General features: G+C 41.6%; 1 long non-coding RNA gene across 1 annotated transcript in view; it reads left to right on the top strand.

Annotated features, from left to right (window-relative positions):
* Positions 1 to 27,107, top strand: part of LOC130606804 (uncharacterized) — a 48,473-nt gene that overhangs the window by 3,705 nt on the left and 17,661 nt on the right. Inside the window, exons 2-3 of the long non-coding RNA XR_008974055.1 lie at positions 2,139 to 2,384; positions 26,153 to 26,291. This is a non-coding gene — a long non-coding RNA (uncharacterized LOC130606804). The remainder of the gene's footprint in view (positions 1 to 2,138; positions 2,385 to 26,152; positions 26,292 to 27,107) is intronic.

Genomic DNA, 27,107 nt, shown 5'->3' with positions numbered 1-27,107 from the left:
GCCATTTCTTAAAGCTGTATCTTGAAGCAAGCTTTCCAAATGTGACGAAAGATTCTGGAGAAGATGCTCCAGTGACCAGAGACCCAAATCCAATTTGCTGCTACAAGCACATACTTTCTTCTTTCCCTGGAGCACGTTGGTTAAGAGAATGAAAATTTCAAAGCCCCATTGTGCATATTTTGCATGTGCATTTTGTGACTTTGAAATTCCCACCTTAGTTTTCTGTATCTTATCTTCCCGGAATGCAAATGAGGAACTAAATCTAATTCAGAGGGTATTCTGAGAACAATAAATCTAAAGACTCTGGGATGCTCAGAAATGGCTGTAGTGAGAACCAGTAAAGTCCCTGAAAGAGTTAAAAGTTGTAGAGCTGAAAAATGTCTATTGTAGAGCTTTTAAGTTTTATCCAGCTGTAATTAACTGAATCCATAACATTATTGCTTTCTGTCACAGCTTAAAATTGAGACCTTACTCTGTTCCAGAGAATAGTAGTTTGTCCTTCAGTTTCCTTTATTTATATGCATATAAAACCTGTTTTCTGGTTGTTTCTCTGTTAATCCTTCAGGAATCAAATGCCTACACCTTAACCTGTGAACCCCACTGCTTTGTCCTCCAGTTATCCTCCCCAGTGGCTGGATTTCTGTACACCGGTGATTTGATCTCAAGTCCCTACTTTCTAAAAACAGGGGAGAGCTGAGACTACAGTTTTAGGTCTGAATAGGAGTGCACCTTATCAAGCTAGAGTAGCTTCCAGTAGGTGCAAAGACTGTGACACTGAGCAGTGCTGGCACATCTGTCACAGACAAGATGACACTTTCATTTGATAAGCAGTAACCTCAGCTATTCTTGTCAGTTGTAGAAAAGGCTGTGCTTGAAACCTAGGCTGAGCCCCATCTCCAATGAACAATGAATTGTAAGCTTTCAAGAGAGCTCCAAGTTTCTAGGTGGGCTTTCCTCATAGCCTTCTGCAAGGGTGCTTAATTTAGCTAATTTTAGTAAGTGCTCAGATCAAGTTTCATTTTATTGTTATGAAAGCATCAAAATGCCCACAGTTTTCATATATACTGCTCTCTCTTTATTGTTCAATGCATATGTTTAACAGGTTCTTTATCACCAACTACCCTAAGGGTGCAAGACTGAAGCATGCAGGGGTGTCATTTAGCTAAGGAAATGACTAAAAAAGAGCTGTAATTGGGAATTTTAAATTTGGGTGTTCAATATATGACTTCTTGCCTTTGTCCACCATGGGCATGGCCATTCCATGGCTGATCTAATATTCTGGACCTTGAGTTTACTTAGTCCTGCATGGGGGATATAGAAGGAATTGCTTCATTTGGTAGGAAGTAATATCTAGATGCATTAGAATTGATAAAATCCAGATTCTTACGTAACTTGCTGGAATGGCAAGTGTATTGAGCCTCAAGACTGGGTGGATGGGAGTGACCCTGCTGATCTGCAGGGAAAATGTTTCTCCGGGGAGTTAGGGGTATATAACATGGCACAGTGGCCTGTGTTGATGGCACTGCCTGCTCCCTGGCAGAGAGAACATTTCTGTATCAGCTAAATACTTTTAGATAAAGGACATGCTCCAGAGGGTGGCTAGCATCCTTGGTGGTACAGATAAAGACAAGGTCCTAGGTAAAGGGGCTCAAAATGGCTTTCCCCATGTCCATCCTTTACACAGGAATTAAAAAACCCCAACCTTGACCATTCTGCATGTTGCAACATGTGGATGTTATCTGTATGTGTATTGAGGGCTTGTGTGTCATTGATCATACGGTGAGAGATGTGACAGGACTGTATGTCAGAGCCAGCAGCATTCAGAATAGTCTGAGCCTGCTCCGATTTGGGAGTTTTGGTGTTGAAACACTGCATTTTGAACAAGGGCCACCTCAACTGCAGCAGTTCATCTCTTGAGACTCTCCCAGTCCCACTCTGGAGTTACCTGTGGTCAAAATGCCTGCAACTACTAGCAGGAGAGTGGAAACAAGACTGAATGAGAAGGAATGGAATAATAATAGGCTAGGTGCATCATGGAGAGATGGCAAATAAAAGCCCCTGTTCTGGAGAGTATGAGCGAGATACAGTGTTCTGTCACCTGCTTCTCTGATTAAAGGATTTTTTTGCTCTTTCCACAGAACCTGGAACGTTTTACATTCCTGCCTCTCTGTCAGCTGTTCTGTCTTGCATTTTCAAACACATGGGGGACGATTTTCCCTTCAATTGCTCCTGTTCTCAACCCTGAGTCATGGACTCACTCCAAGTGTGATGAAGGACATCCCTGATTTGTAGCACTGGCAGCAAGACATGCTTGGTGAAGACCTGAAAGAAAAAAGAGCCTGGCTGTAGAATCGGACCCTTAAAACCAATTAACTTCTTTGAAGGTAATGGCATTACCCAGTGTGCATCTTCTCTGTGTCTGAAAGGGGCCACAGACCCTCGCAGATCCACAATCTGTGTGTTGCCCTAAACTGCTGGGGGTTTTATATATACATAATGATGATTTTTATTTACTGTGGCAGAGGGGAACGAATGAGGATCTGCCACAACTTGAATAGAAGCAATTCCACACCTGTCCCTTTAAATGCACATTTGTGGTTGGCTGCCTTGTATTGTCCTCCCTCCTCTGGGGCTGTAGGGGACTTGTATGTGTGTGTGTGTGTGGAAGGATTTCCCAGCCTAGTTGGTGACCTCTCGTCTTGCTGCTCCAAGCAGTGGCTTCCCTCCCCTCCTTTCTTTCCAATATTTATTGGAAGCACGTGCTAAGGAATCTGTGAGCCTGCAATGCTAATGAGTGCGTGGCATAGAGCAGAGCAGGGCACCAGATGCAAAGGGCCAGGCGCGTTTCCTAATGAGGGAGTCCCGAGACCCATCTGTTGAGTCTCGTGGGTCCTCAATGAAGTTAGCTACGCAAGGTTGCCAGAGGAGGTTTTTTTTCTCTAATGCTTTTAGTTCTCAACAAGTGCAATCCTGTATAGAGCAGCATGTCATGGAGTGAGGTTTTGTTGTTACTAGCAGATAATGTGACTTTGAAAAGAACGCCCCCCACCCCAGCTGAAAAGAGGATAACCCTCCTCTACCCCCTTCCTTCCCATCCTCCTTGCTCGGATCAATAGCAGGTCCCTAGGCACAAAGCCTGCATTCTTTTATTCTCAAATTAGAGCAGCTGCAGCAGCAACACCACAGCTCATTGGAAACCTATTAGCTTTTGAAAGACTTAATCCAGTTTGAAAATAACTAGTGTTTCTCAATCCTTCACGCACTCACTCCTGTAAGAGGCAATATTCTTAGACTGCATTGAGAGAGGACTGGGTTTATTATTAAAATAACCTGCATCTCTCTCGGTGACCCAAAGGAGCAACAAAGAAGGCAAAACGTCAGTTTTCAGCTTCAAACAGCCTAAGTACATGGGATTTACTCTGTCATATCACACCCTACCACTGAGCTATGCCGCCTACCATCCTGCCTTCGACAGTGACCGGTATCTTGTGATTCACTCTCCAATTTCACAGTTTTTAAGGCCAGAAGGCACTATTATGATAATCTATTTGACCTCCTGCACAACACAGACATTATAATTTCATCTTAGGTAGGATAAAAGCTGGGAGCAGCTGAATTCTTTAATGCTGCTCTGCTGGGCAGTGGTGGAAATGTGGGGGTTTTTGGGAGGTGCTTTTTGCTATAAGGGGAATTTGTTCTTTTTAAGCACATTAAACATAGAGCTTTGCCAATGGGAGCCCTGTGTACATGCAGCAAATGCCTTGCTTTGGAGTTAGGGGAGCTGAATTTAGGTAGAAAGGGTTTGCTCATCTGTCTTGGTTTCTTGTTTAGCTTTTATATCTGAGCAACCCTTTACTATGCATCTCCCTGCAGCAAGCCTTTGAGCTATTTACTCCCATGTTAAAGATGGGTATCTGAGCTTCAGCAATTGCTTATGGCCTTCAGAGACATTTAGGCCACAAACGCCATGTGAAGAGGATAGCAGTGATGAAACAAAAGTTACCTTGAACAGGGTCATGAGTCTCATGCCCCAAGTGACACTGGAATCTGTAGATGATCAGGCAGCTTATTTTATTTAGCTTGAGTCCCAGCTTAGTGTGTTTGCTGGGACATCTTTCTCTGCCCAGTCTTTTCCTCTACCGTGGCAGTCCAAAACGTTTCCTGTAAGTGCTGCCAACTACTCTCAGTGATGATGGTACAGACATTTTGGCAGGAGTAGCTGGGGTAGGACCACCAGCTGACTTCCTGAAGGCCACCGAACACCAGCAGCTTTTGATTTCTACTGACCTGGACCAGATTCAGTGTGGTGACCTAGAGCTAAGGGGCTCAGTATCTCATTACTAATCCCTTGAGCTAGCCAATTCCTTCCACCAAGTCAATGTTTTCTAAAGTGTTAAAAGACTTTTCCTGCCTGCCTGCCCATTAAATCCTGCTCTTCTGTCCGTGTCCTTGGATCAGCCTAATCACTGAAGTGGATCAGTTTCAAGTCTTAAGGAGGCAAGCTGTGGTACTGACAATGCAGGAGATGGCAGGCAGCGCAGCTGAGGCGCTGCTTTCCATCCAGCAGGACAGACACTGCTCTTAGGGGTCTGTTTTTGAGTAACCCCAAGGTGCTGCTTTTCTGATGCATTGTCAATTGGGACATGTGGCGTTTCCTGCTTTTAGCTTATTTATCTGAGTTTTACAATTTATATATGTTTCTAAATACTTATCTAGGAAAAAGAAACAAAGTGTGTCCCTGGATCGTGCCCAGGCATTAATGTTTGCATGCCTCAAGTACTAATTCTCTTCTGTGATATTTTAATCTTCTCACTTGCTGAGCCGGGGAACTTAGCTTTACAGGATGAACCACACAGAGCACCATCACTATGTATCTTTATTATTTAGGTGTTATATTTTGAAGATACAGAGAAGCGTGTTTCAAAAGAGTGTGTTTGGAAACCTCTATGTTCTATGTTAAAATCTGCAATAGCCTCATTCGCATACACTTGGCAGGAAACAGCTTCCATTTGCTTAATTTTAGATTAGATACAGAACAGCTCAGAATTTCAGGCCTTCTATATACGTGTCTTCTTTTCCAGCAAAGCTTCTTCATAATTCATATAGACTTACAAAGTATACATTGCTCTATGTATGTATTTCCCCCCCCCCCCAATATATATCTGTATAAAAAAGGGGAGCTGCTATTAGGCATTTCAGTTACTCATCCTTGCTAACTGTTCCCTTAATACTTACTTGGTAAAGTGGCTATAGCTGTGTTCTTACGAGGAATATTTTTCTTCTTGCAGGGTAGGAACACTGTTTCCCTCCCTACTTATGCAGCTCTGCAGTAGCAGTCTGTGGTGCACATGCACTTGAATACCAATATCTCTTATCAATTTTTTCTTAAAATGAAACTTATTCATAGTGAATGTGTCTGCCTTTGACTGCATATAATCAGACCAGGCTGCAGATAAAAAGAGCATAAATCGCCAAGCTTTTGCGCTTGCTGTTACAGGAGTTGTGTATTTGCTGAGGGATGCTAACCACGTTTGCCCTTCTGTTCAGTCAGTGGATCAGAACACTAATTCTAGGCTATCTATCTCATTAAGAATATTCTTACAATGTTAGTCTCCAGAATCACAGGGGGTTGATCCTTTTCAATCCTGGTGATGTCATCTAATGCTGTTACCATTTGAAACAAAGTTCTTAATGTGGAGCTTGACATGAAGGCCTGTGTCTACTAAAGACACAGAAGCAAAATCTAAGAGTGTCCTTCCTTTTGCTAGTGCTTTGTTTATCTGAATTGTTTCCCAAGTTAACTCCTGTGGCCTAACCCCATAGAAGAGAAGATCTAATCTCTGATTGTCCTCTGGGACTATTCCTGCAAGGTCCTTGAAGAATATATCCTGTTTCCCAGTCAAAGAATTATTCCAAGGATGTGTCCTGTCTTCTCTTCTCATTTGAAGATTGTTTACCTGTTATTAATGAGCTGTGTTTTGTCTATGGACTATTCCTAGTCTGGTGGCATTGTGATGCTTATTGGAGAAGGAGGAAGGATTAAAATGGCTCAGACTTTGCATTCAACATCACATACTGTATGCAGAAGGACTTAACAATCATGTCACGAACACACCAAAACTTAGACAGCCCTTGGAGGCAGCAGAAATTGTGCCATTAGTGGGAGATAGATAGAGTCTTTAATAGAGAAATATTGTGAGAATTGATAATTACCTGTTCTGGTGATGTTTTAGAGCAGCATGGTTTGTGTTGTCAGGTGTCAGATGTGGAATGAAATAACCATTTCAGGGTAGTGCTAAATTAAAGCAATTAGAGGATCAAGTTATACGTAAGCATAAATATTCAAACTCAGCTGCAGCAAATAGAATGCTCTCATTTGTGCCAGCTAAGATTAGTTTGGCAATTTTATTACAGTATGAAGAGGTCACTTATTGTTTCAAAGAGGTTTTTCCTGAAAGGAAGACAACCAGTGCTGAAGAGCTGAAAGCACTGAGCTGTGCTCATTTGGATTAAAAATAGGTATTTTTGGCCAGCGGAGCTTCAAAATAAGCAAATTCTCAAACCAAACAGTTTTCCTTTTGGTAGCCGAAAAGGAAACCGCACATCCAGGAGGAATGTAGATCAAAGCAAACTCTGCAAATGATGCAGAAACGCATAAAATAACAAACAAGGCTGGTGGGAAGAGGGGAGCTTTTGTAAGTAGATAGGTCTGTTCATATTACACTGAAAACAAATGCAAGATGGCTAAAGAAGATACTTGAGAGGGGTGTATCAGGCTATAGATATTTCTCCTCAGAGGATTTTTTCCAGCCTGTTTTTGCATATCCATTGTATTTGCAAAGTCGCATATAAGTGGCATACTCAGCACCAGATCTCACTGATACCAACTTCTGCCTTTCACCACTCTATCTTATCTTTCACTTTCCTTGTCTCACTGGCTTCCCTGAGCCTCTGTTTGCCTAAATCTGTGGCAAAACATGTTTGGTTTATTGCTTGCCCATAATGCTGTTAAAGCTCATGTTAAAGCTCATCATCAACTCATCTTCTATAACTAAGATTTCAATTTTTAGGTAGTTTAACTTTCATACTTTTCAGAACAAAAAAATCTGTATGTATATAGGTATTAGCTGGTTAAATTGGAATGCATTGTTTAATGTGGTATATGAGAGTATAAATCTACATCAGAACTGTTTTTAATAGACAATATGAAAAGAAAGTCATTGCTAAGTATTTTTAAACTTTATCGTTTCACTTTCTTTTAAGTAAAACTGTTACTGCAACAATCAAGGCTTGTATAAGTTGAATTAATAGGAATTTGGCAGTTGCAGTGAAGTCACTCTAGCTGAGTGACTTGTCCAGTTCTTTCTTGGATGCCTCTTCATCAAGTGATGGGAATATAATTCCTGAACTCCTTGGTGGTTTTGATTCACAGAATTCTTGATACAAGAGAAAGGACCTTGCAGAACGGAGAAGGGTCCTTTGTCCACCAGCCGGGAAGGGACTGGGATTTCTGGGATAGCTGTGTTCCCTCCTGTGGGTCCTGCAGACCTCTCCATGTCTCTTTTGTATTATTAGCTCTTTCCATGTGCCTCCCCAGCTGAAGAAGATTCATGTGTTCCACCTACCTCACCTTTGGTAGAAAACAACTCTTTGGTTGTGCTGAAGATAATTAATTTCCTCTAGGCCAACAAGTGAGAAGGCAGCATATCTTTGAGCCACATTTCTTGACATAGCACTGAATGTGTCTCTTGCCTCTCACCCTGTATCTCTTACTTCTGCAGCCACATGCCTTTTGAAAGCAGCCTGTCTAAGGCTGGAGCAGAGTGGGTTCCCCAGGGCTCTATATGTGAGGACAGGACACAAGCTGAACTGACGCAGTCCAGAGAAGCCTGCCATCAGGAAGGGCAGGCCCCACTGCACCCATCCTGTACAGGTCATAGGATATACGTCGCACCTTCCCATCTTCCCCTTGGCTGTGCACGAAAAGATGCCTGCTCATTGTGTGAAGGTCAGGTTACTGTAGAAATGCTACTCTTCAGAAGGCTGTCACTGGGATAGATGTGGGGTAGGTGGAAAACAATGCTTTTCCAATGTACCAATAAAGGCTTATTTGTGCCACACAAAGTTTTCCTCTAGGAACTTTTGATTTCTCTAGGACTCTGGAATTGTTTGCCATCTCTTTGAACTTTTTTTAACATGGCTACTTTTAGCCTGAATGGAGACTAGTGAAAGTTCAGGCACTATATCCAGGGAAACTCATCTCTGTGTGAGCAGTGGACCAGTCAATAGGCTCCACGTATCAGATTGTTAGACAAAGGGGCAGCCTGCAGCAAAAGGGATGTTTGTATTGTGGCCTGAACAGGCTTCCTTAAAAATAATAGCCAAAGGTAAACACTATCAATTCACAAATTAGATGCTTGTAAAAAAAATGTCAGCCCATTTGCTAACCCTGTAAGAAGGGAAATAAGACTTGACAGTTTGCTGTGCTGTGATTCTAAGCATGATGGTTTCCGTAGACAGAGTGCTTACGGTGCTCTGTAGGCAGGGTGAGTGCACTGCAGTCATTGATGGCAAGTGATTGGGAAGATTTGTTGCTGTGCAGAAGTTTGTGCATGGCTTGCTTTTAGGTTGTTTCATCCTATCCACATCAAGTAAGAAAATGCAAAGGTGTCCGATCTGAACAAGCAAAATAAAGCTGATGTTCTAAAAAGAGTACATCCACACAGTGCCTTCTGTTTTTCTACTCAGATGTGGTCTTTCTTTTTGTGACTTCAGGTTACCAATAATGCAGTGGGGTTGTTGAAAGAGGATTATCCCCAGGTCCAAGCTGGCTTTGCAAGGGGAAATTTGCTACTGGAGGAGTATCTTTGCAAAATTTATTCCCAAGGTGATATCTTCCAAGTACAGAAACAATTTCTGTTTGTGACCTCCTCGGTTCTTGGTAAATATATGGCCAGCAGATCTCAAACTTGGTCAGTACTCTGCATCTGCTGGCTAACTGGGTGATTCTGGGCTCCACAGGAAAAGATGCTGCACTTGGGGAGTTTTGGGAGGAATTTACCATAGAATAGTTAGGGTTCTATAAGGAGCTTAAGGAAAGGACCTTAAGAAAAAGCCTTAAGATCATCCAATTCCAACCCCCCTGCCATGGGCAGGGACACCTCACACTAAACCATGCCACCCAAGGCTCTGTCCAACCCGACCTTGAGCACTGCCAGGGATGGAGCGTTCACACCTTCCTTGGGCAGCCCATTCCAGTGCCTCACCACCCTTACAGTAAAGAATTTCCTCCTTATATCCAATCTAAACTTTCCCTGTTTAAGTTTTAACCCATTGCCCCTTGTCCTATCACTTCACTGAAAGGGAGAAAGGTTGAAGAGATCTTGATGAAAGGCATGGAGTAGAGCAGCCATAATTCAGGCTGGACAAATTCTGAGTAGTTTTACACAGAGTATTTCATAGTTGCTAGAAAATCTCTCATTGAGTCCAGGAGTTTTTATACTGTCCCACTGTGTTTAGCTGGCCTCAGGTATATGGAAAGTCATATTGGAATGGGACATTTTTTAGGGACAACAGATTGCTTGATGAAGGCCTTGTACAGAGATGAAGAGTGAAAGGCTCATTCCTGTGAGACAGCTTCCAGTGTGATTGTGATGGTTGTGCTTAGCACTGATGATGGGTATCAGAGATCAATTATATTACTCGGGAAACAAACCATAGTCTGTAAAACTGAGTTTAAATAGTTGGGACTGAAAAATGGCATAGAGGCATGAAGTGCATAAGAAAGACTGCTTAGGAATAAGGACCTAGCCTAGACCTTACGCAAAACCAACCCAGGCAGGAAATGAAATATATACTTTAACATGGAACTGATGACATCAATTGTCTGACCTTCTTTTGCTGAAATACCTTGCTATGTGCCAGTGTTGAAAACTGATCTGAAAGGACCTGTGGGGTTTTGATTTTACACATTCTTCATCAAGATGCAGCTTTCTGAAACATGATTAAATATTTGATAACTTTGACTACAACTAAAGCTGATCAGTCTCTAATTCGGGGATTTTAAACATCAATAAACAATTGTCCCCAAACTTACAGAATCTCAAAAACTCGTAAAGAATCATAGAACTGTTTAGATTGGAGAAGACCTTACAGATCATTGAGTCCAACTGTTAACCCAGCACTGCCATATACACCACTAAACCATGTCCCTAAAATGTGTCCTTAAACATTAGATACCCTTAACATTAGGGATTGCTAAACATTAGAAACAGCTGCTTTTACATAACCTTTAATATAGCTGTTATTACAGTGTGGTTCCTTCACAGTATCTGTTATGCTTGCATATGTCAGCACGAGAATTGAAGTCTCCCTCAAAATAGTCATTGGCTTTTCGTCAGCAAAAATCTATAATCAGAATAATTTTGGTATAAGCAGCACTTTCACAATGGAAAGCCTGCATTCAGGAGATTTCTGACAACTCTGAGCTTGAAAGGGACTGCTTCTAAAACAGGAAAATGCTGCTAATATAACTATATTATAGAGAAGTCTGTTACACAAGAATGAAAGCAAAAGAGAACCATGAATACTGCCATACCAGGTAAGATCCAGTGTGGCAATTTCTGTTGGTATTAGTCAGTACAAGGGGCAAAAAAATTAGGAAGCAGTTATCTGCCTAAAGAAAAAAAAAATATCCTGAGCATTTAGTTACTAGTTTGGATGGCTTTATAAACATTTAGTGGTATCTTGTCATAGGTAACACTAATTAGCTTTAAAACGCAGCGTTTTTGGTTTCCCAGTCGTTCTCCTGGCAGAATTTCACAGATTATTCATACTGAGATTTTTCTTAAATAGCTTTAAAATGTTATCTTTCTCCTTCATTGTATTTTATTTCTGGTGTCCTCAACATAAAAAGGACATGGAACTGTTGGAACAAGTCCAGAGGAAGCCATGAGGATGATCAGGGGACTGGAGCACCTCCCATATGAAGACAGGCTGAGAGCCTGGAGAAGAGAAGCTGAGTGGAGACCTCACAGCAGCTTCCAGTATCTGAAGGGGGCCTATAAGGATGCTGGAGAGGGACTCTTCATCAGGGACTGGAGTGACAGACAAGGCAGAACAGGTTCAAACTTAGACAGGGAAAGTTCAGGTTAGATATAAGGAAGAAGTACTTGACTGTGAGGGTGGTGAGGCACTGGAACAGACTGCCCAGAGAAGTGGTAGATGCCCCATCCCTGGCAGTGTTCAAGGCCAGGTTGGACAAAGCCTTGGGCAACATGGTCCAGTGGAAGGTGTCCCTGCCCATGGCAAGGGATTGGAACTGTATGATCTTGAGGTCCTTTCCAACTCAAACCATTCTATGGTTCTGTGATTATGGGAGAGGCTGAAAAGGACGTGACTCACTTTTTGGTTTTGATCTGGGATGTAACTCTCTTCTCATTTTCACTTAGCAATGGTAATCCTGGTGTTTTCAACCGATTTTTTCCAGATATTTCTTAAAGTTTCTAGGCATTTCACTTGCCAATCTCTTGGACCCCTATTGTTTCTGGTCTCTTCTATCTGTGGATTCAGTATTTCAGACAAGAAACTTATGTAGTAACACTATCATAATAGGAAAGTAATAAAATGTATACTAAGTGTCCATAAATTCTAAATGAATGTCTAGACAGTATTTTAACACACTTATCCATGGCTCTTTTTTTAGGTTTTAGGCTATCAAAGTAGAAAGATAATGAATCCTTTTGCTAAGAAACGGTGGCTTGGCTGAGCCACATAGGCATGGTGTGCTGCTGCTACTTAATAATTACAGCTGAGTGAAAATAAAGGTATTTAAATTACAGAAGAGCTGCAGCACTGAGCATGATCTTTCAGATTGCTGCTGGAGGTATCCTGATAGTGATTCATAGCATGGTGGTACTGAAAATGTGTTGGTTCAGGGTCTGTGGTCTTCTGCAGGACGATCACATTGCAACTTTAATGTTTCCTGGACACTTGGGTATCTCTAATTCTGGAGTACATGTTTTAGGAAGGCTTGCACTCTCCATATTTCAGTGTCTTGCTGCTGACACTGAGCATTAAGCAGTGTGAATGGCTCATTTTGAGTGATCTTGGTCTGTGGTGAAGAGAACAGGAACAAGTCCAGCACACACAGAACAACTGGCTTTTGTTTACTAAGTCAAAGCTGTAAAACCATAAAGGGAGCAAAAGCTGAAATCAAGGGAAATAAAAATAATGGAGTGGGAAGGGAAAAGGAAAATCAACATTTGAGGGTTCTTCTGTGTGAAACAGAGATCTGGGTTCGGGCAATGGGGGAAAAGCATGACTCATTCTTACACAGCTTTGCTTGATGTAAGAACCCCTTTATTTAAGTTTGGATTTGAGATTCATGGAGGTGAAGATGTTATTTATCAGCAAGAATTTATCAACACCTTCCCTGCTCAGCTTTCAGCTTGATTCATCACAGCCAAAAAGTAGCCTTACATGATTATTAGATGAGATATTAGGAAAAAATCACTGTGGTGGTGGTGAGTGAGTGTGGTGGTGGTGAGGTGCTGGCACAGGGTGCCCAGAGGACCTGTGGCTAACCCATCCCTGGCAGTGTTCAAGGCCAGGTTGGGCAGAGCTTGGAGCAATCTGGTCTAGTGGAAGGTGTCCCTGCCCGTGGAAGGGATTGGAACTAGATGAATTTAAAGGTTCCTTCTAACTCAAACCATGCTTTGATTCTGTGATAAATATACTTTTAGGCTGCTGGCTGAAGCAAGGGTCCTCCTTTGTAAGATGCAGGAAAAGCTTTCTTAAATTCTTAAAAATAAAATATGCTTTCAGTATTCCTAGTGGAGGCTTCCTGCTCACTGAAAGCTACTGCTTCCTTGAAAAATCTTTGGTCTTTCAGAGCATTTTAAAAGAGATATTCTTAGGAAATGCTGTTGCTTTGGGGCATCTGGCTTCTAATCAGTCAGTCCTTTCAGAGCCTAACTCTTCTGTCACAACACCAACCCAGAGCATGCTTAGTGTGGTCCTGGGGAGCCATGTGCCTTATATGTCCTGCAACTTGCAGGAGGTCAAGTAGGGGGAAGCCAAAGGATTTGTGCAAATGGTGGAGCCAAGCAGAAGGTCAGGGATGGCATTTTGTGGCCATGGGAAAGAGACAGCTCTTTCTCCTGGGTCGGGATGAGTCTCCGTCAGTGCCGAGTCTCAGAGGATCATGGGGCTTCCATGGCTGGCACCCAGTGCTCTTAATTTTGTGGTGAATAAGAGCCCTGAAAGCACATAATTTAATCTGCCTGAAGATAATTTTTGAAATAAATCATTCTCTTGTTTAAAGAATAAATCTTCAGCAAGTTTCAAGAGAGCCTACAGCACTGCTGATTTTAATCATTACTCTGCATAGGGCAGTGTCTATACTGCTTAGTGCTCCCCAACCAGTGCTGCTAAAAGATCTGCTAAAAAGCAATGCTGCTATTAAAAAGTCAGGTCTGGATTTAGAAGCTGTCACAATTCAAACTAAACTTTGGGGGGGGTGGGGGGGGGGTGATTCCTGACTTCACAGCTGGAAGAGGAGAGGGCTGGTGAGCAGAGACCCCGTGGTCCTCTCCAGGTCTAACTAAGCAGTAACCCCCAGTGCCAGTCTGTGCCACAGTTTCATGTCTGAACACTGGGTTCTGCGGGCACTGCCGTGTAGCACATTGCTGCTCTGGAGGCAAGAAATGCTTCAGGAGAGATGGATGTTTTTGTGTTTTGATGGGCCGTTGCTGGAATATGGGTTATGTATGACAGGAATTGTGCTGTGGTGTGTCAGACTGTACCACAGAGAGTGATTCCAGTCAGCAGTGAGTGATTTTTATCATACTGCTCTGTGGTCATCCACTGGGCTCCCCAGGCCTCTGCTGGGCAATTGCTTCTTCAATAGCATGTCCTGCTTCAGTTGAAATGTTTCAGGGTTTGGCTGGTGCACAAGGGATTTTTTTGGGGGTGTGAAAAGGATTGGTTTGGGTGAGATGCGTTTTAGCAAAGTAGAAGTTACACTGGTCAGCCTTGGTCTGGAGAATGATGCTTCACTAAACCTCCCTGTCCTTCATCTGGGAGCTGCACTGTGCTGGAGATGGTTCACTACAGAGGCAGGGCGTGATCTGTAACGACTAAGTAAAGTGTTCTGTGACCAGCCATGGATGAGGTGAGGTTTGGATAGACTGGAGATTCTTTTGGGTCTTGGTTGTTCCAGTGGCAGTTGGCAATTCAGTTGCTCCTGTGACAGCACTCGATACACTGGCTGGTTAGTTAAAAGGCTGATTTATGATCCTTATGTTAACTTCAATAGCAGAGATTGGGTCCTTCTTACAGAAACTAGGAGTCCAAGATGGATTGCAGGCAGGTTCTTGCATTTTCTTCCTGGCTGCTGGTTGAACACCAGAGAAAGTTGGTGATATTGATATTCTCCCATGTTTTTGCTCATTTCTCCCTTTTCTTGGAGAGCACTTGGGGATCTTGTTTCTAGAGCTTTCTGGGAGGAATGGACACTGCTCTGGTCTTTTCCACTGCAAACAATCTACTGCAGGGAGAAACTTCTCCCTGTCCTTCAAATTGGGAAGTTGTTACTCCTCTACTGAAGCTGATTGCAGTGTTAAAAACTAAATTCATACAGTTTTTGGCACAGCACCATTTAAGTACTTCTAAGTGGCTGGGAATTAATTCACTCTGCCATTTAAGCTACTTTGAAGAATAAGCGATCTAGCTATATTTTATTTGGGTTGTACTTTGTATGAAATGTGTAGAGCTATTGAAACCAGATATAATAACTTTGTGCTAGGCTGATGTACACCAGTTCAAAATGTGTCCTCTGGCATATGAAATTGGAAGCTGAGGGTTTTCTCAGACACAGATGCCACTTAATTTCCTCACTTCTAGGTATCCTCACCCCCGGGAAGGTTACTGTGTCTAATAGATAGGAAAACGCTTGGTTTCCATTGCTATTGGCATCAAGTCATCCATTTTGAAGGTCTTAGAACTTGCTTTTGTCTAACGCAAAATATTTGTCACATGTTATTAGAAGGGACCTTACCCTGGAATATACCAGGAGTAACTAGCAGGATTTAAACCATTGTTAAATATCACAGAATCATAGATAAGTTTAGGTTGGTTGGACTGGACATTTAAAGATCATCTAATCCAACCTCCCTGCAAGGACATCTTCAACTAGATCAGGTTTTTCAGAACCCCATCCAACCTGACCTTGAATGTGTGCAGGGATGGGGCATCTACCACCTCCCCGGGCAACCTGTGCCAGTGTTTCACCACCCTCATTGTAAAAACTTTCTTCCTTATATCTACTCTAAATTTACCCTCTTTCATTTTATCTGCAAGTGTAGGATATGCTTAGCTCCAAGAGTGGTGTGGGTGTAAACCGTGTGTCATGAATCATTCTGTTGTGTCTTAGTTATAACAATATAGATAAATCATAGAAGCATCATGTGTCATTAGCTCAAGCTTTCATAGGCAACCATTGCTACAAATTCTCATTTGCAAGAAATCTTCGGAGCTGTTGTCTTTGTTCAGAGTTAGACAAAAGTGATCTACTTAGTGTTTGTAAAGGCTAAACTGTAAAAGAAACATCACTGAAGCAGAAGTGTGACATTTCCAGCTATTTTTAGAGGGAGGTCTGTTCAACAATATATTTCAGGTGACAAAACACAAATATGATGCACAGTGCAGAATGGAAAGAAAGAATAGACCCTCTGCTGCTGAGGATAAAAGAAGACTATAGTAATGTGATTATGGTAATGGTCAACAAGTCATAGTCTTGTGCTTTTGTTCACTGTAATTAACTTCTTGGAATGGCACAGTCGCTTTCTCTGTGCTCATCAGATGGCCCTACTTTTGTGTCCACAGTCTGTTATTTCTCCTGCAGGGACTGCAAGCTTCCAAGTGCATTACTAAATGAATTCATTGCTGGAACAAAGATTCAGTGGTAGAATAGAGATTGATATCTTTTGTTGTCAGACATTCAATACCATACAGCAATCCAATTACTTAAGCTGTTTCTATCAGTCTTATTACGGCTCACTATTGAGGCATGCTTTAAAGCTGGATAATTCTGTCTTGCAAGAATGTAGTGGAACAGATTAGAGCTTTAATGAGAGGGCTTTCTGTGGGCTAGGGCACTTCCATTGTATGTGTTGGGATTGAGGAATCATACCTAGGCAAGGGCCCGGAGTCATTGTTGCAAAGACTGATCAAAGGGAAGCCTGAAATCTGTACAACTGCTTGAAGAAAAGTTATGGGTTATAAAGAAATAAAATAAAACCCAGGAAGGTTTCTGTTTGTTACTGCCTCTCTGATGGGAATCTGTGGTACACTAGGAAGAGGAAATTGCTTATTGGAATTCAGATTGTGGAATGGATATCTCATTTTGTGTTTGAACTTTTCCTCCGCTGTGCTATAGGTCAGATTCTGTGCTTAGCTGTAGCATTTTAGGAATGCTGGCAGCACAAGTTCAGCTCAAGGCTTATTCCACGTACAGCTACCCAGGGTAGATGTTTGGAGAGGAGGGTTTCTAGTGCAAAAACATATAGCAGGAAAGAAGGCTTTGATAATTGCATGTAGAAAAGGAAAGACTGGATGAGCAACTCAGCCTTCCCAGGTTAGTATCCTTGCACATGTTCTCTGTAGAGGTGTAGGTTGAGTCCCAAGGCAGCAGAGAGCTGGAATCAAAACTGAGGCTGAAGTGTAGAATTGGAAAACAGTTATTTTTCTGTGAGAAAAAAAATCAACAATATAAATACAAACAAATCTATTTGCTTTGCAAATATTTTAGGAGGAGTTTGTGTATGTAAAACGCAGCTCAGGTTATTGTGGCAAACACAAGAAGTAGAGACTTGGGAGATGCCAAACTAAGTCTTTATGTCTGGCAAGACGTTTTGACTCCTTCTTGATATATGATTTCTGATCGACTTTTAAAACATGATAAAAGCCTCCAGCTCTCTTCAGGACCTCAAAAGAAACATCTGTCCTTTAAGTTGACACAGTGTGAACAGAAGCACCTATGAATTGCTAAGGTTGGAGTGAATTGGAAACACAGATCAGAGTGCTTTTGGATGGGATACATACAGCTTGGTGTCATTCCTGAAAATAGGTGTATCTAACCTGATCTGAAATTCCACCTTTCTACATTACTATCCTGAAATAACTGGTGGTATGGTTTATTTCTTGATATAAGAGCCAAAGCAAGCACTCAGCTGGGGAGAGTGGCAATGCTATGTAACTTCTGCTGGGTAACACTGATTTCCAACAATCTGAGGATATGGCCTGTTTTTCCTAGGTGCAAAGATATTTGTGTGGTTTATAATTTCATTCTAGTAAGTCTGATTTTTCCATTTCTTATGGTTATTTTACACTATCGACAGCTAAATATTTCCTCATCAGGGACAAAGTTATGAAGTATTACAGTGCACACGTATTGCCTCACTGTAATATTTTCAAAGCATTATTTAGAAGAATAGCAATTATAAAGACATTTTTTTAAAGGAAATTGTATCAGAGTGAGGATAAGGATGAGAGGGATGTGAACTTAATTCTAAGTTTATCCAAACATGTGGATTTGTTTTCAGAAAGTGTTTGTGTTCCTGTGTATAACCCATGAATTCTACTTTTCTTCAGCAATAAAGGTATCACCCGGTCCTGGGCAGAAGCTAAACTTGACTTTGTAGCCTCAGTTGCCTGATGTGGATTGAAGTTAATGTTTCATGAGGCAAAAGGACAGCACCTGTTCATTCCAGGAACAGTCACTGCTAAGATAACTTGTTTTGGATCAGAGTTAAGTTGGTTTTGTGCTGAATTATCAGGTTCTTCCTCACTCAGGAGTGTAAGGGGCATTTGAAGATTTAGGGTGGCCTAATGAGTGATGTCTACAGTAACTGCTTCCTTGTAATTTATTTGCTCTATTTAGGAATGGAGGGTTTGGACTTTGGATCTTCCAAAGGGAGCTTTTTATGTGCATTTTCATTTATTTTGTCTAAATACATTGAAACCTCCAGGACAGATACTCAGCTGGTGTAAATCAGCTTAGTTCCATTGACGTCAGTGGAGCGGCGCCAGCGGCAGATCTGACCCACTTCTTTAATCTGATCACTTGTCCATCCCATTTATTTCAGATTACATCAGAGGGAGCAGAGCCTTACCTCATTCACCATGAACTTGATACAGGTACAACCTTGCAAGTTTTGGCAGAGGACTTTCATCACTGAGAAACATGTAGGAAGCAAGAGTAGCCTCCAGTCCTCTGCCATGCAGAAGCTGCTTGGAGCCAAGGTGTCTGACAGACCCAGCTTTACTTAATAGATTGTGTGACATACGAAATTCCAACTTGCTCATAATCAATTACATTAGTTTCCCACAAAACATTAACACCACAATGATGATCAGAGGGGTGGAGCACCTTCCATATGAAGGCAGGCTAGGAAAACTGGGGCTGTGCAGCCTGGAGAAGAGAAGATTCAAGGAAGACTCCAGAGCAGCCTTCCAGCACCTAAATGGCACCTACAAGAAATCTGGAAAGGGACTTTTTACAGGTCCTGTAGTGACAGGACAAGGGGGAATGGCTTTAAACTAAAGGGGGGTAGATTTAGATTAGCTATTAGGACTGTGGGTGTGCTGAGGCACTGGCACAGGTTGCCCAGAGAAGTTATGGCTGCCCCATCCCTAGCAGCATTCAAGGCCAGGCTGGATAGGGCTTGGAGCAACCTGATCTAGTAGAAGGAGTCCCTGCCTGTGGCAGGGGCAGTTGGAACTGGATGAGCTTTAATGTCCCTTCCAACCCAAACCGTTCCATGATTCTACTACAGCATTTTATGTGGTGTAAATATCTATTAACAAGTTAGTAATATTCATTCAGTGTTCAGGGTGCCCTTTGCCACTACAGCAAGCTTCAAGTCACTAGCAGCTTCAGCATCCCAGCTGTGAAAGCTGTCCTGGTACCGACCTTAGGAATTTGCAAGGGAATTCAGGTTGAAGTTTGCAGTCACACCTTGGGTCTGGTGCCTCCTACTTGTTCCTTCAGTTTTCCTGGTTTTTACTGTGATTTGCCCTTGGATCTGTTGCCTGCCAATGTCCTCTCAGATTAGCACTGGATAGTTAAGCTGAATGTTATCTTCATATCACACACTCTTCTCCCTGTGGATCTCTGTATCTGATCTCTTTGACGGCTTGAATGAGCCCATTTGAAGGTTTGGGGGTTGGTTTTTCTTTTGCTGGGGGAGAATGGAGGTGCCAATATACAGCTGAAGAACTTGTTTTTTACCCTTCACCTGTACTGATGATTGAACTGACTCTTGGCTCTTCTACTTGTTCTCAAACAATAATCTTTTTCAAATATCCTAGCAGCTTCCAGGGACACTTTCCCAGGAGTATAAAATATCATGTGTTTGGGCTCTCTGGGTTTTGTGTTCTCAGAGAAGTTGCCCCTGAAAGTTTACATCAAAGTCTTCATTTGTTTCTGTCCCATAACCTTGTAGTGAATGTACATTCTTGAGAAGATCTGGGAACATGTTTTTTACCACAGCAGATACTTTTTCTTGGTGCTGCTACACAATGTATCTCTCTAGTTTATCTACCTCAGTGCTTAGTTTACATTTCCCTAGTAAAGAGGGGAGTTTTGCCTTTTTGTTGGCTGTTTTCTATGTTCATCACTAATATTGACAAAGTAGCACAAATGCTGCTTTTTGTGAGCTCAAACTGTCTTGCAGTGGAAACAGTCCATTTTCTCAGCAGTTGATCCTCTGCAGCATTATCTAATATCCTATGACCTTTTCTGAGCTAGTTGTGCAGTGGCCATTGACTTTGTACTGGACTTTCTCCAGTACCTCCCTTCTAGAGTTTGCAAATGCCAAAATGATGTGAGCCATTGCAGTTCTGGTATCTTTTTCCAAATACCAGATGGTGTCTTGGCTTCTATTCCCAAATTGTGTCTTGTTTTTGCAGTGAAGTTAGTCCAAAGCTGGGACAACATTGAGTTCAAGAGGTACAGCAGAAATTTAGCGAAGATGCAAATATATCTGCTTCTCATCGAAAGTTCCTCTTTCATTTAAGAAGGAAACATAACTAAATGAATGGATTTTAGGTGAGAAGGAAACTCAAGACCATCTAATATGACGGTATGTGTTTTGCATGTCGTAGAATTCCACTGTTACCTCTACAAAACTATTTCCTGCCAGATAGTGGGCAGATCATACCTCTGCTAACCAACTACTTGAGTTTCAAAGCAATAGCACTCTCCAAGCCTACATCTAGGCTGTTGCTGGTTTACTGTATAGAGACCTAATGATTCCGAAGTCCGTGAAGCCTGAAATGAGTGACATATGTATGTACTCTTTTTGTGATCCAGCAATCGGAGAGATTGCTCAAGACAGGAATGAAAGGAGGCAAAGGAAAATCAATGTTTAACTTGGAAATATTTGTCAGTTAACAAGTCACAAGGAAGTGAGTATCATTAACACCTAAGATAGATACCATTGCATTTCCTAAGTTCAGGAATTTTCTGAATAGATTTGAACACATTTATTTTATAGAAGGCTGCCGATCCAAACTCTGGCAACACTTAAACACGTAGTGAATTCCATCCTTCTTACGGACAACATGCAATTGGATGCACAAATACATTCCCTGAATAGGGATGCTCTCCTGAACTGGAGATAAGCTTGTGTGCTTCAGCTGTTTTAAGGGAGTTCTATTCTTCTGGCATGCTTTTCTTCTATTTCCCATTCAAAACCATCTGCTTTAACATCCTATTGAGTTATAAAGTATATTCCTTTACGTTCTTACAACCTCTTAGTTGTCAAGACCTGGAATTTCTTATACAAGGCAATCTCCTGGAAATCTCTAAGAGCCCTGTGTGCAATAAATAGGATATCTACTTCACCCCCATAGTCCTGTATCTCAGGTCTTTGTCACACTGAAAAAGTTAAAACCCTTAATTCCTCTGAGGGAGGAGTCTCTCAGGTATTTCCTTATTGATCAGTACTGTAAAGCCTTGATCTCTGTCTGAGAGGCACATTGATCTGTCTTGTCTCGAGTAGCTGAAAGGACTTTATGCATTGAATTTATCAGCAGTGCTAACATGTCTTGCCAAGTGAAGCCAGCCTGTTAATGTATGGATTTTCTGTGCCTTGAGTGATTGTCTAAAATCAATTAAGTCATGAAAAATAAAAAAGCCCAATTCTCACAATTCATATCCGTGCTAATTACAGACTGGCTTGAGCAACAGTGCCCAACTGAGTTGTAACACTGGGGCTGGAGGATGGTGTGGTCGTTGTTCAGATTCCCTGATTGCAGTTTCATTTTTCCTTTTTGAAAACCACTATTTAACAACATTTATCCATTCATTCATTCTGAAGAGTGATGCTCTGTTGGCAAAATGGTGAACAGTTACTAAAAATAAGGTCTGCTGGTGAATCCTTTAAAAATATGACTGCATCCCGAGCAAGTAACTCACTTCCAGCAAAAATTGCAAGCATAAACCTTTTCAAAATCACAATCTCTATAAATCCTTGATGCAGACTGTAAATCCTGAAAAGAAGTGTCAGAGAACTTGGAAGAGAGGCAGCTTTCCATCCAAGATGTGGTCCTTAATCTATTGACTGAATTGATCTTACTTTTAAAAGACTCCCCAGCTTGGCATAAGTTTTCTGTTTATCTCACAAGCAATGCATCTGTCCTTCTTCCCTGTGTTTAAGCACTTAATAGCTGTTAATTTAAGAAGACAGGCCCTGCTGGATCCATAAGTACTGTACTTCAAGGTACATTTGGATTAAAGCTTTCTTTCTTTTATCATAGAATGGTTTGGGTTGGAAAGAACCTCAAGATCATCCAGTTCCAATCCCTTGCCATGGGCAGGGACACCTCACACTAGACCATGTCACCCAAGGCTCTGTCAAACCTGGCCTTGAACTCTGCCAGGAATGGGGCATTTACCACTTTTGTGGGCAGCCTGTGCCAGTGCCTCACCACCCTGACAGTAAAGAACTTCCTTATAGATAACCCTAACTTCCCCTGTTTAGTTTAAACCCATTATCCCTTGTCCTATCGCTACAGTCTCTGATGAAGAGTCCCTCTCTCAAGTTGCTGCATTACCTGCTCTATTTGACTTTCTTAGAGGCTTGAGAACAGTGTCAGCTGTTTTTCAGAGCATTAATTCTTTTTTTCAGGGTGATTTTTCTTGCACCCTGATGTGTTAATTGAAAATTGTTGGGTTTTGAAGTACAGCAACAGGATTTGGAATGCTCCACGGGATGTTGAAGTCGGCCGCTTCTACGAAGGTTTTCCATATGATGCATGTCAGCAGCACAGCTTCAAGGAGTGTCTTCTCATTTTGCTTTCCACTTGGCATGAGTTTAACAGGTGTCTCAGGAATCCCCTGAATACAGCAGTATTAAGCGTATGTGATCTGGGAATAAAACAAGAAGGCAGGTTAGGGGGCAAGGAAGGTAACTATGGAAGATGAACTGGTTCCAAAGGACACCCTCAAGCTAAGGGTGGCAGAAGAATAAAATTGAGTAGATTTAACTTTAGTGTGAGAAAGAGCAAACATGCATGTCGGCAGAGACTCATGTGGTTTAATGAATTACTGGCAGTTGGGAGAATGGGACATGCCCTTTCTAAAAGTGTTTCTCCAAAGTCTCAGGGAATCCTGAGCCCAGTGATTATATTTCTTGATCTCAAATGAAAATGCAGCCAGTATTATGACCAAGCATTCTTGAGTGACTGTGCAGTGGATTCCTAGCCCTTTGAGGACAGTGGAAGACCTGACAGAGCAGAAATAGTCCAGCCAAGGGGTTAAAATCAGAAACCATCCTGTTTGTTTTGTGAAAAAGTATAAGGAGCTGTTCCAGTAGCAGCAGCAGCTCAGTTTCCTATGGAACTGTATCCTCTGTCTCCCATGCACCTTCTAGGGACCTTCATGAGACCTCCGGATCCTTCCCAAAACCACTCATGACCAGAAAGGCAGAAGGCGGCTTCTGCTGCATCTGCTATGGAGCTACACATGTGCCAATTCAAAGGCTAGAAATAAGCTGATTTGCACTGATTGGACACCATTGATCCCACACCTTCAAGGAGATTTTCCTCATCTGGGGGCACTAATTTAGGTCTCTTTCCTTTGTGCAATGACAAGACCTGTAAGAACATAATTATCTCTAAATCTTTTGCTTCTCCCCTGACAACTTGCATTGAAATGTGCCAGTGGGTTTGGAAGTTACTGAGGGGAGACATGAACAGACAGACGGCATGACTGCATAAGCCTCATTTCCTTAGGAAATCAAGTGGAAATGTTTGTATAGGTTATATACAACACACTATGGTTTGTGTCTGTTGTATTACCTTGAAGGTTGTTGTTGTAATTGTATGTCCCATTGTGCTTCATCTAATCTAGGTTTCTAAAAATACTGCTTTGGACCTTTGTGATTTGTTTTCATGCATCTCATGAACCCAGGGCTGAAAGGGGCGTCCTGGATCATTGTGTCCAGGCTCCTGCTGGGGTATATGAACTGTAAAAGTTGAAAGAGAAAAGTACTGTATAATAAACTTCTGATTGGTACAGTCAGAAAGTTAATGAGACAATTGGAACCTTCAGTTGTGTGGCCTTTACAAAGCTGGAAGTCGCAGTATAGGGCAGTCCCTTTGCAAATCTTGGATCATTAGCTTATATTCTGCAGTAACTGCAAAGGGTGAATGTCAGAGGTTGAATGACTATTCCACTTTACAGCACAGGAATATGAAGTGTTCACATTTTCAACAGAAAATCCTGGGGAAAACATTGCCAGATTTTATGTGTAAAAGGAGTTTTTAAACTTTAAGCATGTTTACATGGAGGAAATTTTTGACCCAGGAAGAGGAGAGACATCCCTTATCTTGTAAATGTGCTTGAATGACAGTAAGGCATATTCAGCATTCTGAAGGCTTTTCCTAAACAAACCAACCCAGAAGTCCGTCCATGGAACAAGACAATAGGTGAAAGAAGGATGGCAGGCACATGGGAACATGGGAACATGGGGCACATGGGAACAATAATACCAGATTATTTCTGAAGCTATATGATAATGCTAGCAAAAGAACCTGGTGATATAAAATTAGAGCCCTTAAAAGCCTGTGTTTCAGGACTTGTGCTGTTTGCCTTTAGACTTCAGCTGCACGCTTATTGTCAGTAGTAAATGTGCTTCTTTAGTACATGTAGCTACTTGCAGATTGTCAGGGACACTTCTGGAATATTTATATTCCAGAATATCTAGATTGTTTCAAATCTTGGTGCTAAAATGCCCTCTATATGGATTGATAAAAGATGCTGCTGTTCAGAGAAAGGTACAGCCTGATGGAAAGGGAAGGACAAACCTGAGCTCTGAGCATAGGTAGGACTGATGATAGACTGAGCTCCATCTTTGTGCCATGTTCACATACACCCAGAACTGAAATGTGCAGTGAACTACATTCTGTGGGCATTTCATGAAATCATAATAAGAAAGATGGAAATTGCAGCTTTATTTCAGAAAAACCCATTTGCTATTAAAAATTACATTGCCTTAGTAGAATTAGGCAGTTTTAAAAAGTCATTCCAGGGGCTGAATCATTAAACTTTGGACCTTTGAAGGTATTTAACGGTTAAACTCCTGACTGGATGAAAACTTGTTTCTGGAATGTTGTAGTTACTTTTGTTTTAAGGTGTTCGGAATGAGCCTAGTCTTTTAAACACTGTGTTAATGCTTTCAGTATGTTAATTTTTAACGAAGAAGTTTTCTTCATGAAAAGCACATTTTCTGCCCAACAGAATTTGATGGTGTTTTCCATTAAAACTTTGCAGACTGCTGAATTTTACAGTGCTGTGAAGTTTGTACACTCAGGCTGAGCCTTTAGCAAAAAGTCTTCTGAATAGGTGGGGGGAAAAGGTTATTAAATACCTATCACCCATTGGAGGGATCCAGACTGCTTTCCATTGCCTCTCTGTGGCCATGGCTTTAAGCAGGTGGGACTCATCTGTTTGACTCTTTGGCTATCCTGCTGCTTTGGGAAACCAATGTGCCAGCTGGCTGTGGGCTCAGTGGTCAGTTGTAAGCCTCACCAGGACCATTTCTAAGCCAACCTTATCCTTTGGTCATCTAATCTTACATCTAATCTTAAATTGCAAATATTATACCATGGTCAGAATTCAATGACTGATGATCCCAGCCTGTCACTACTCCTCTTTGTCCAGCCCCCAGGAGGGAATAAAAACCCCTTTCCCTAGGTGCCTCTGCAGTACCACAGCTTGGTCATTGCAGCCGAGCAGGCACATTGAGGTTTCCCCCTCAGTTTTTATTTGGCTAATTGCATTATCTCCCATATTGCTGCCAGCTCAAGCTCTGTGTTGTCTTTGTATAAAATATGGCCCAGCCCTGCTTGCTTCATTCACCTCACTGTTGAATTTAGTTGGTTTTGGTGAAAGTAGTGAAAAGACTGAAGCCGGTTGGCCAAATCCATTACCATTACATAAACTATGCTGACTCTATTGAAGGCGGTAGAGGAACCCTAGAATGAATAGATTATATTGACTTCTGTGATAAGTGCAAAAGAAATAAAGAATTCTTTTTATCATTAGGTATAACAGTGCTATATAGAAGCACTTATCTTATGCATCATCAGCTTTTGTGAAACTGAGTCCCAGAAGTACACTCGTGATCCCATAGCATGTCAGAGCTACAGCTGAAAATACTGGATTCTGTTGCTTTTTGAAGGCAATACTTGCATAGAGATGGAACTGAAAATGTAGTTGTGTGCATACATCGCACTCAGAAGAGAGGGAATTTCCTACTAAAGTTTTCTCATCTGCATTTAAGGCACTTAAAAATTATTATAAATGGCAAAAAAGCATCACCTGAAGTTTTATCCTTATGTTATATAAGCTTAATAATTGACAGCCATATCCCCTAAATGGTATTTAATATAGGCGATACATTGAGGGGGAAAAAAAGTATGTTGGCTTTATTACTGTATTTACAGTCCTGCTTTCCCATGCTTATTTTAGGGTCATTTGGGAAAAAGCTTTAACTCCAAAAAAATGAACGCATTGCTACTCTGGGAATTAAATTGTCACTTAATATAGTTCTGATAATAAAAATTGGTGTCATTTTTCTTGCAGGGACTTACTGAGAAGAAAGTTAATAAAAACTGCATGGAAAAACTGGCATCACAGCTATTTTTTTTCTCATTTGAAATTCCTACAGGAAAAAAAAAAGTATCAAGAAACAGAAACATTCTGTGGCCACTAAAACCTAAAGGTAAGATTGTCTTTGTAAAGATACTATTAAGCAAAGTAATCTCCCCGATGAACATTTAAATATCTTTTAAGAACAAAGGCTTAACTGGCCCTGCTGATGGGAAAGTCATGATGTGGCTTTTTTCCTGATCGTTTTCTATTCTTTGTATGCGTGACAGATGTCAATGAAGTTGAAAAGTGTCCATTTCCCAGCAGGATGCTGGGCAGTTTATAGAGGCCCTAATATCTCCTGATCCTGACTGCAGGATCTGTAGAGAAAGCATCCTGCAGGGGAGAGGCCTGCCGCCTTTGAATAGAAGGCAGCAGCAGCTCTACAGGCCTCAGCGAGAGATGCCACTGTAGCATCAGGAAACCTTGATTTATTGTCTGAGAAATTCACCATCCATCTGCATGAAGAGGTCACAGAAGCAACTTCCCTAATGTGAATCTGAGACCCCCATTATTTCCCACTTATTGCTACAAGCATGAAAAATTGCTCCAACTGAGAAAGTTGGGCTTGCAGGACTTGTTGCCATGGTTGAATTTATAGGAATATTTAGGAGCATTGCTTAGTGGGGCTTTTTTGAACCTATAAACTCTGTCAATTTTCACAGTTTTTTTGCTAATTAATGCCACCACTGTGGAAATGGAGCAGTTCTGCAAACAAGCTGCGACAAATGGGATTTTTATTGCCGATGGAAAAGCCCAGGGAATAATTAGCAGGTCCATAGAGATCTCTTGATTACAGACATCTGCATTGGTAATGTCCAGCCCCATAGATCGCAGAGGGAAATGTTTAGGGCTTTTCACCTTAGGGCACATTTATGTTGTCAGCTAC

This window comes from Pezoporus wallicus, unplaced genomic scaffold (genome assembly GCF_028554395.1).
Source record: "Pezoporus wallicus isolate ANWC-B61680 ecotype Strahan unplaced genomic scaffold, APGP_CSIRO_Pwel_v1 contig_4191, whole genome shotgun sequence".
Lineage (NCBI taxonomy): Eukaryota > Metazoa > Chordata > Aves > Psittaciformes > Psittacidae > Pezoporus > Pezoporus wallicus.
This window is presented reverse-complemented; position numbering and strand designations above follow the sequence as displayed.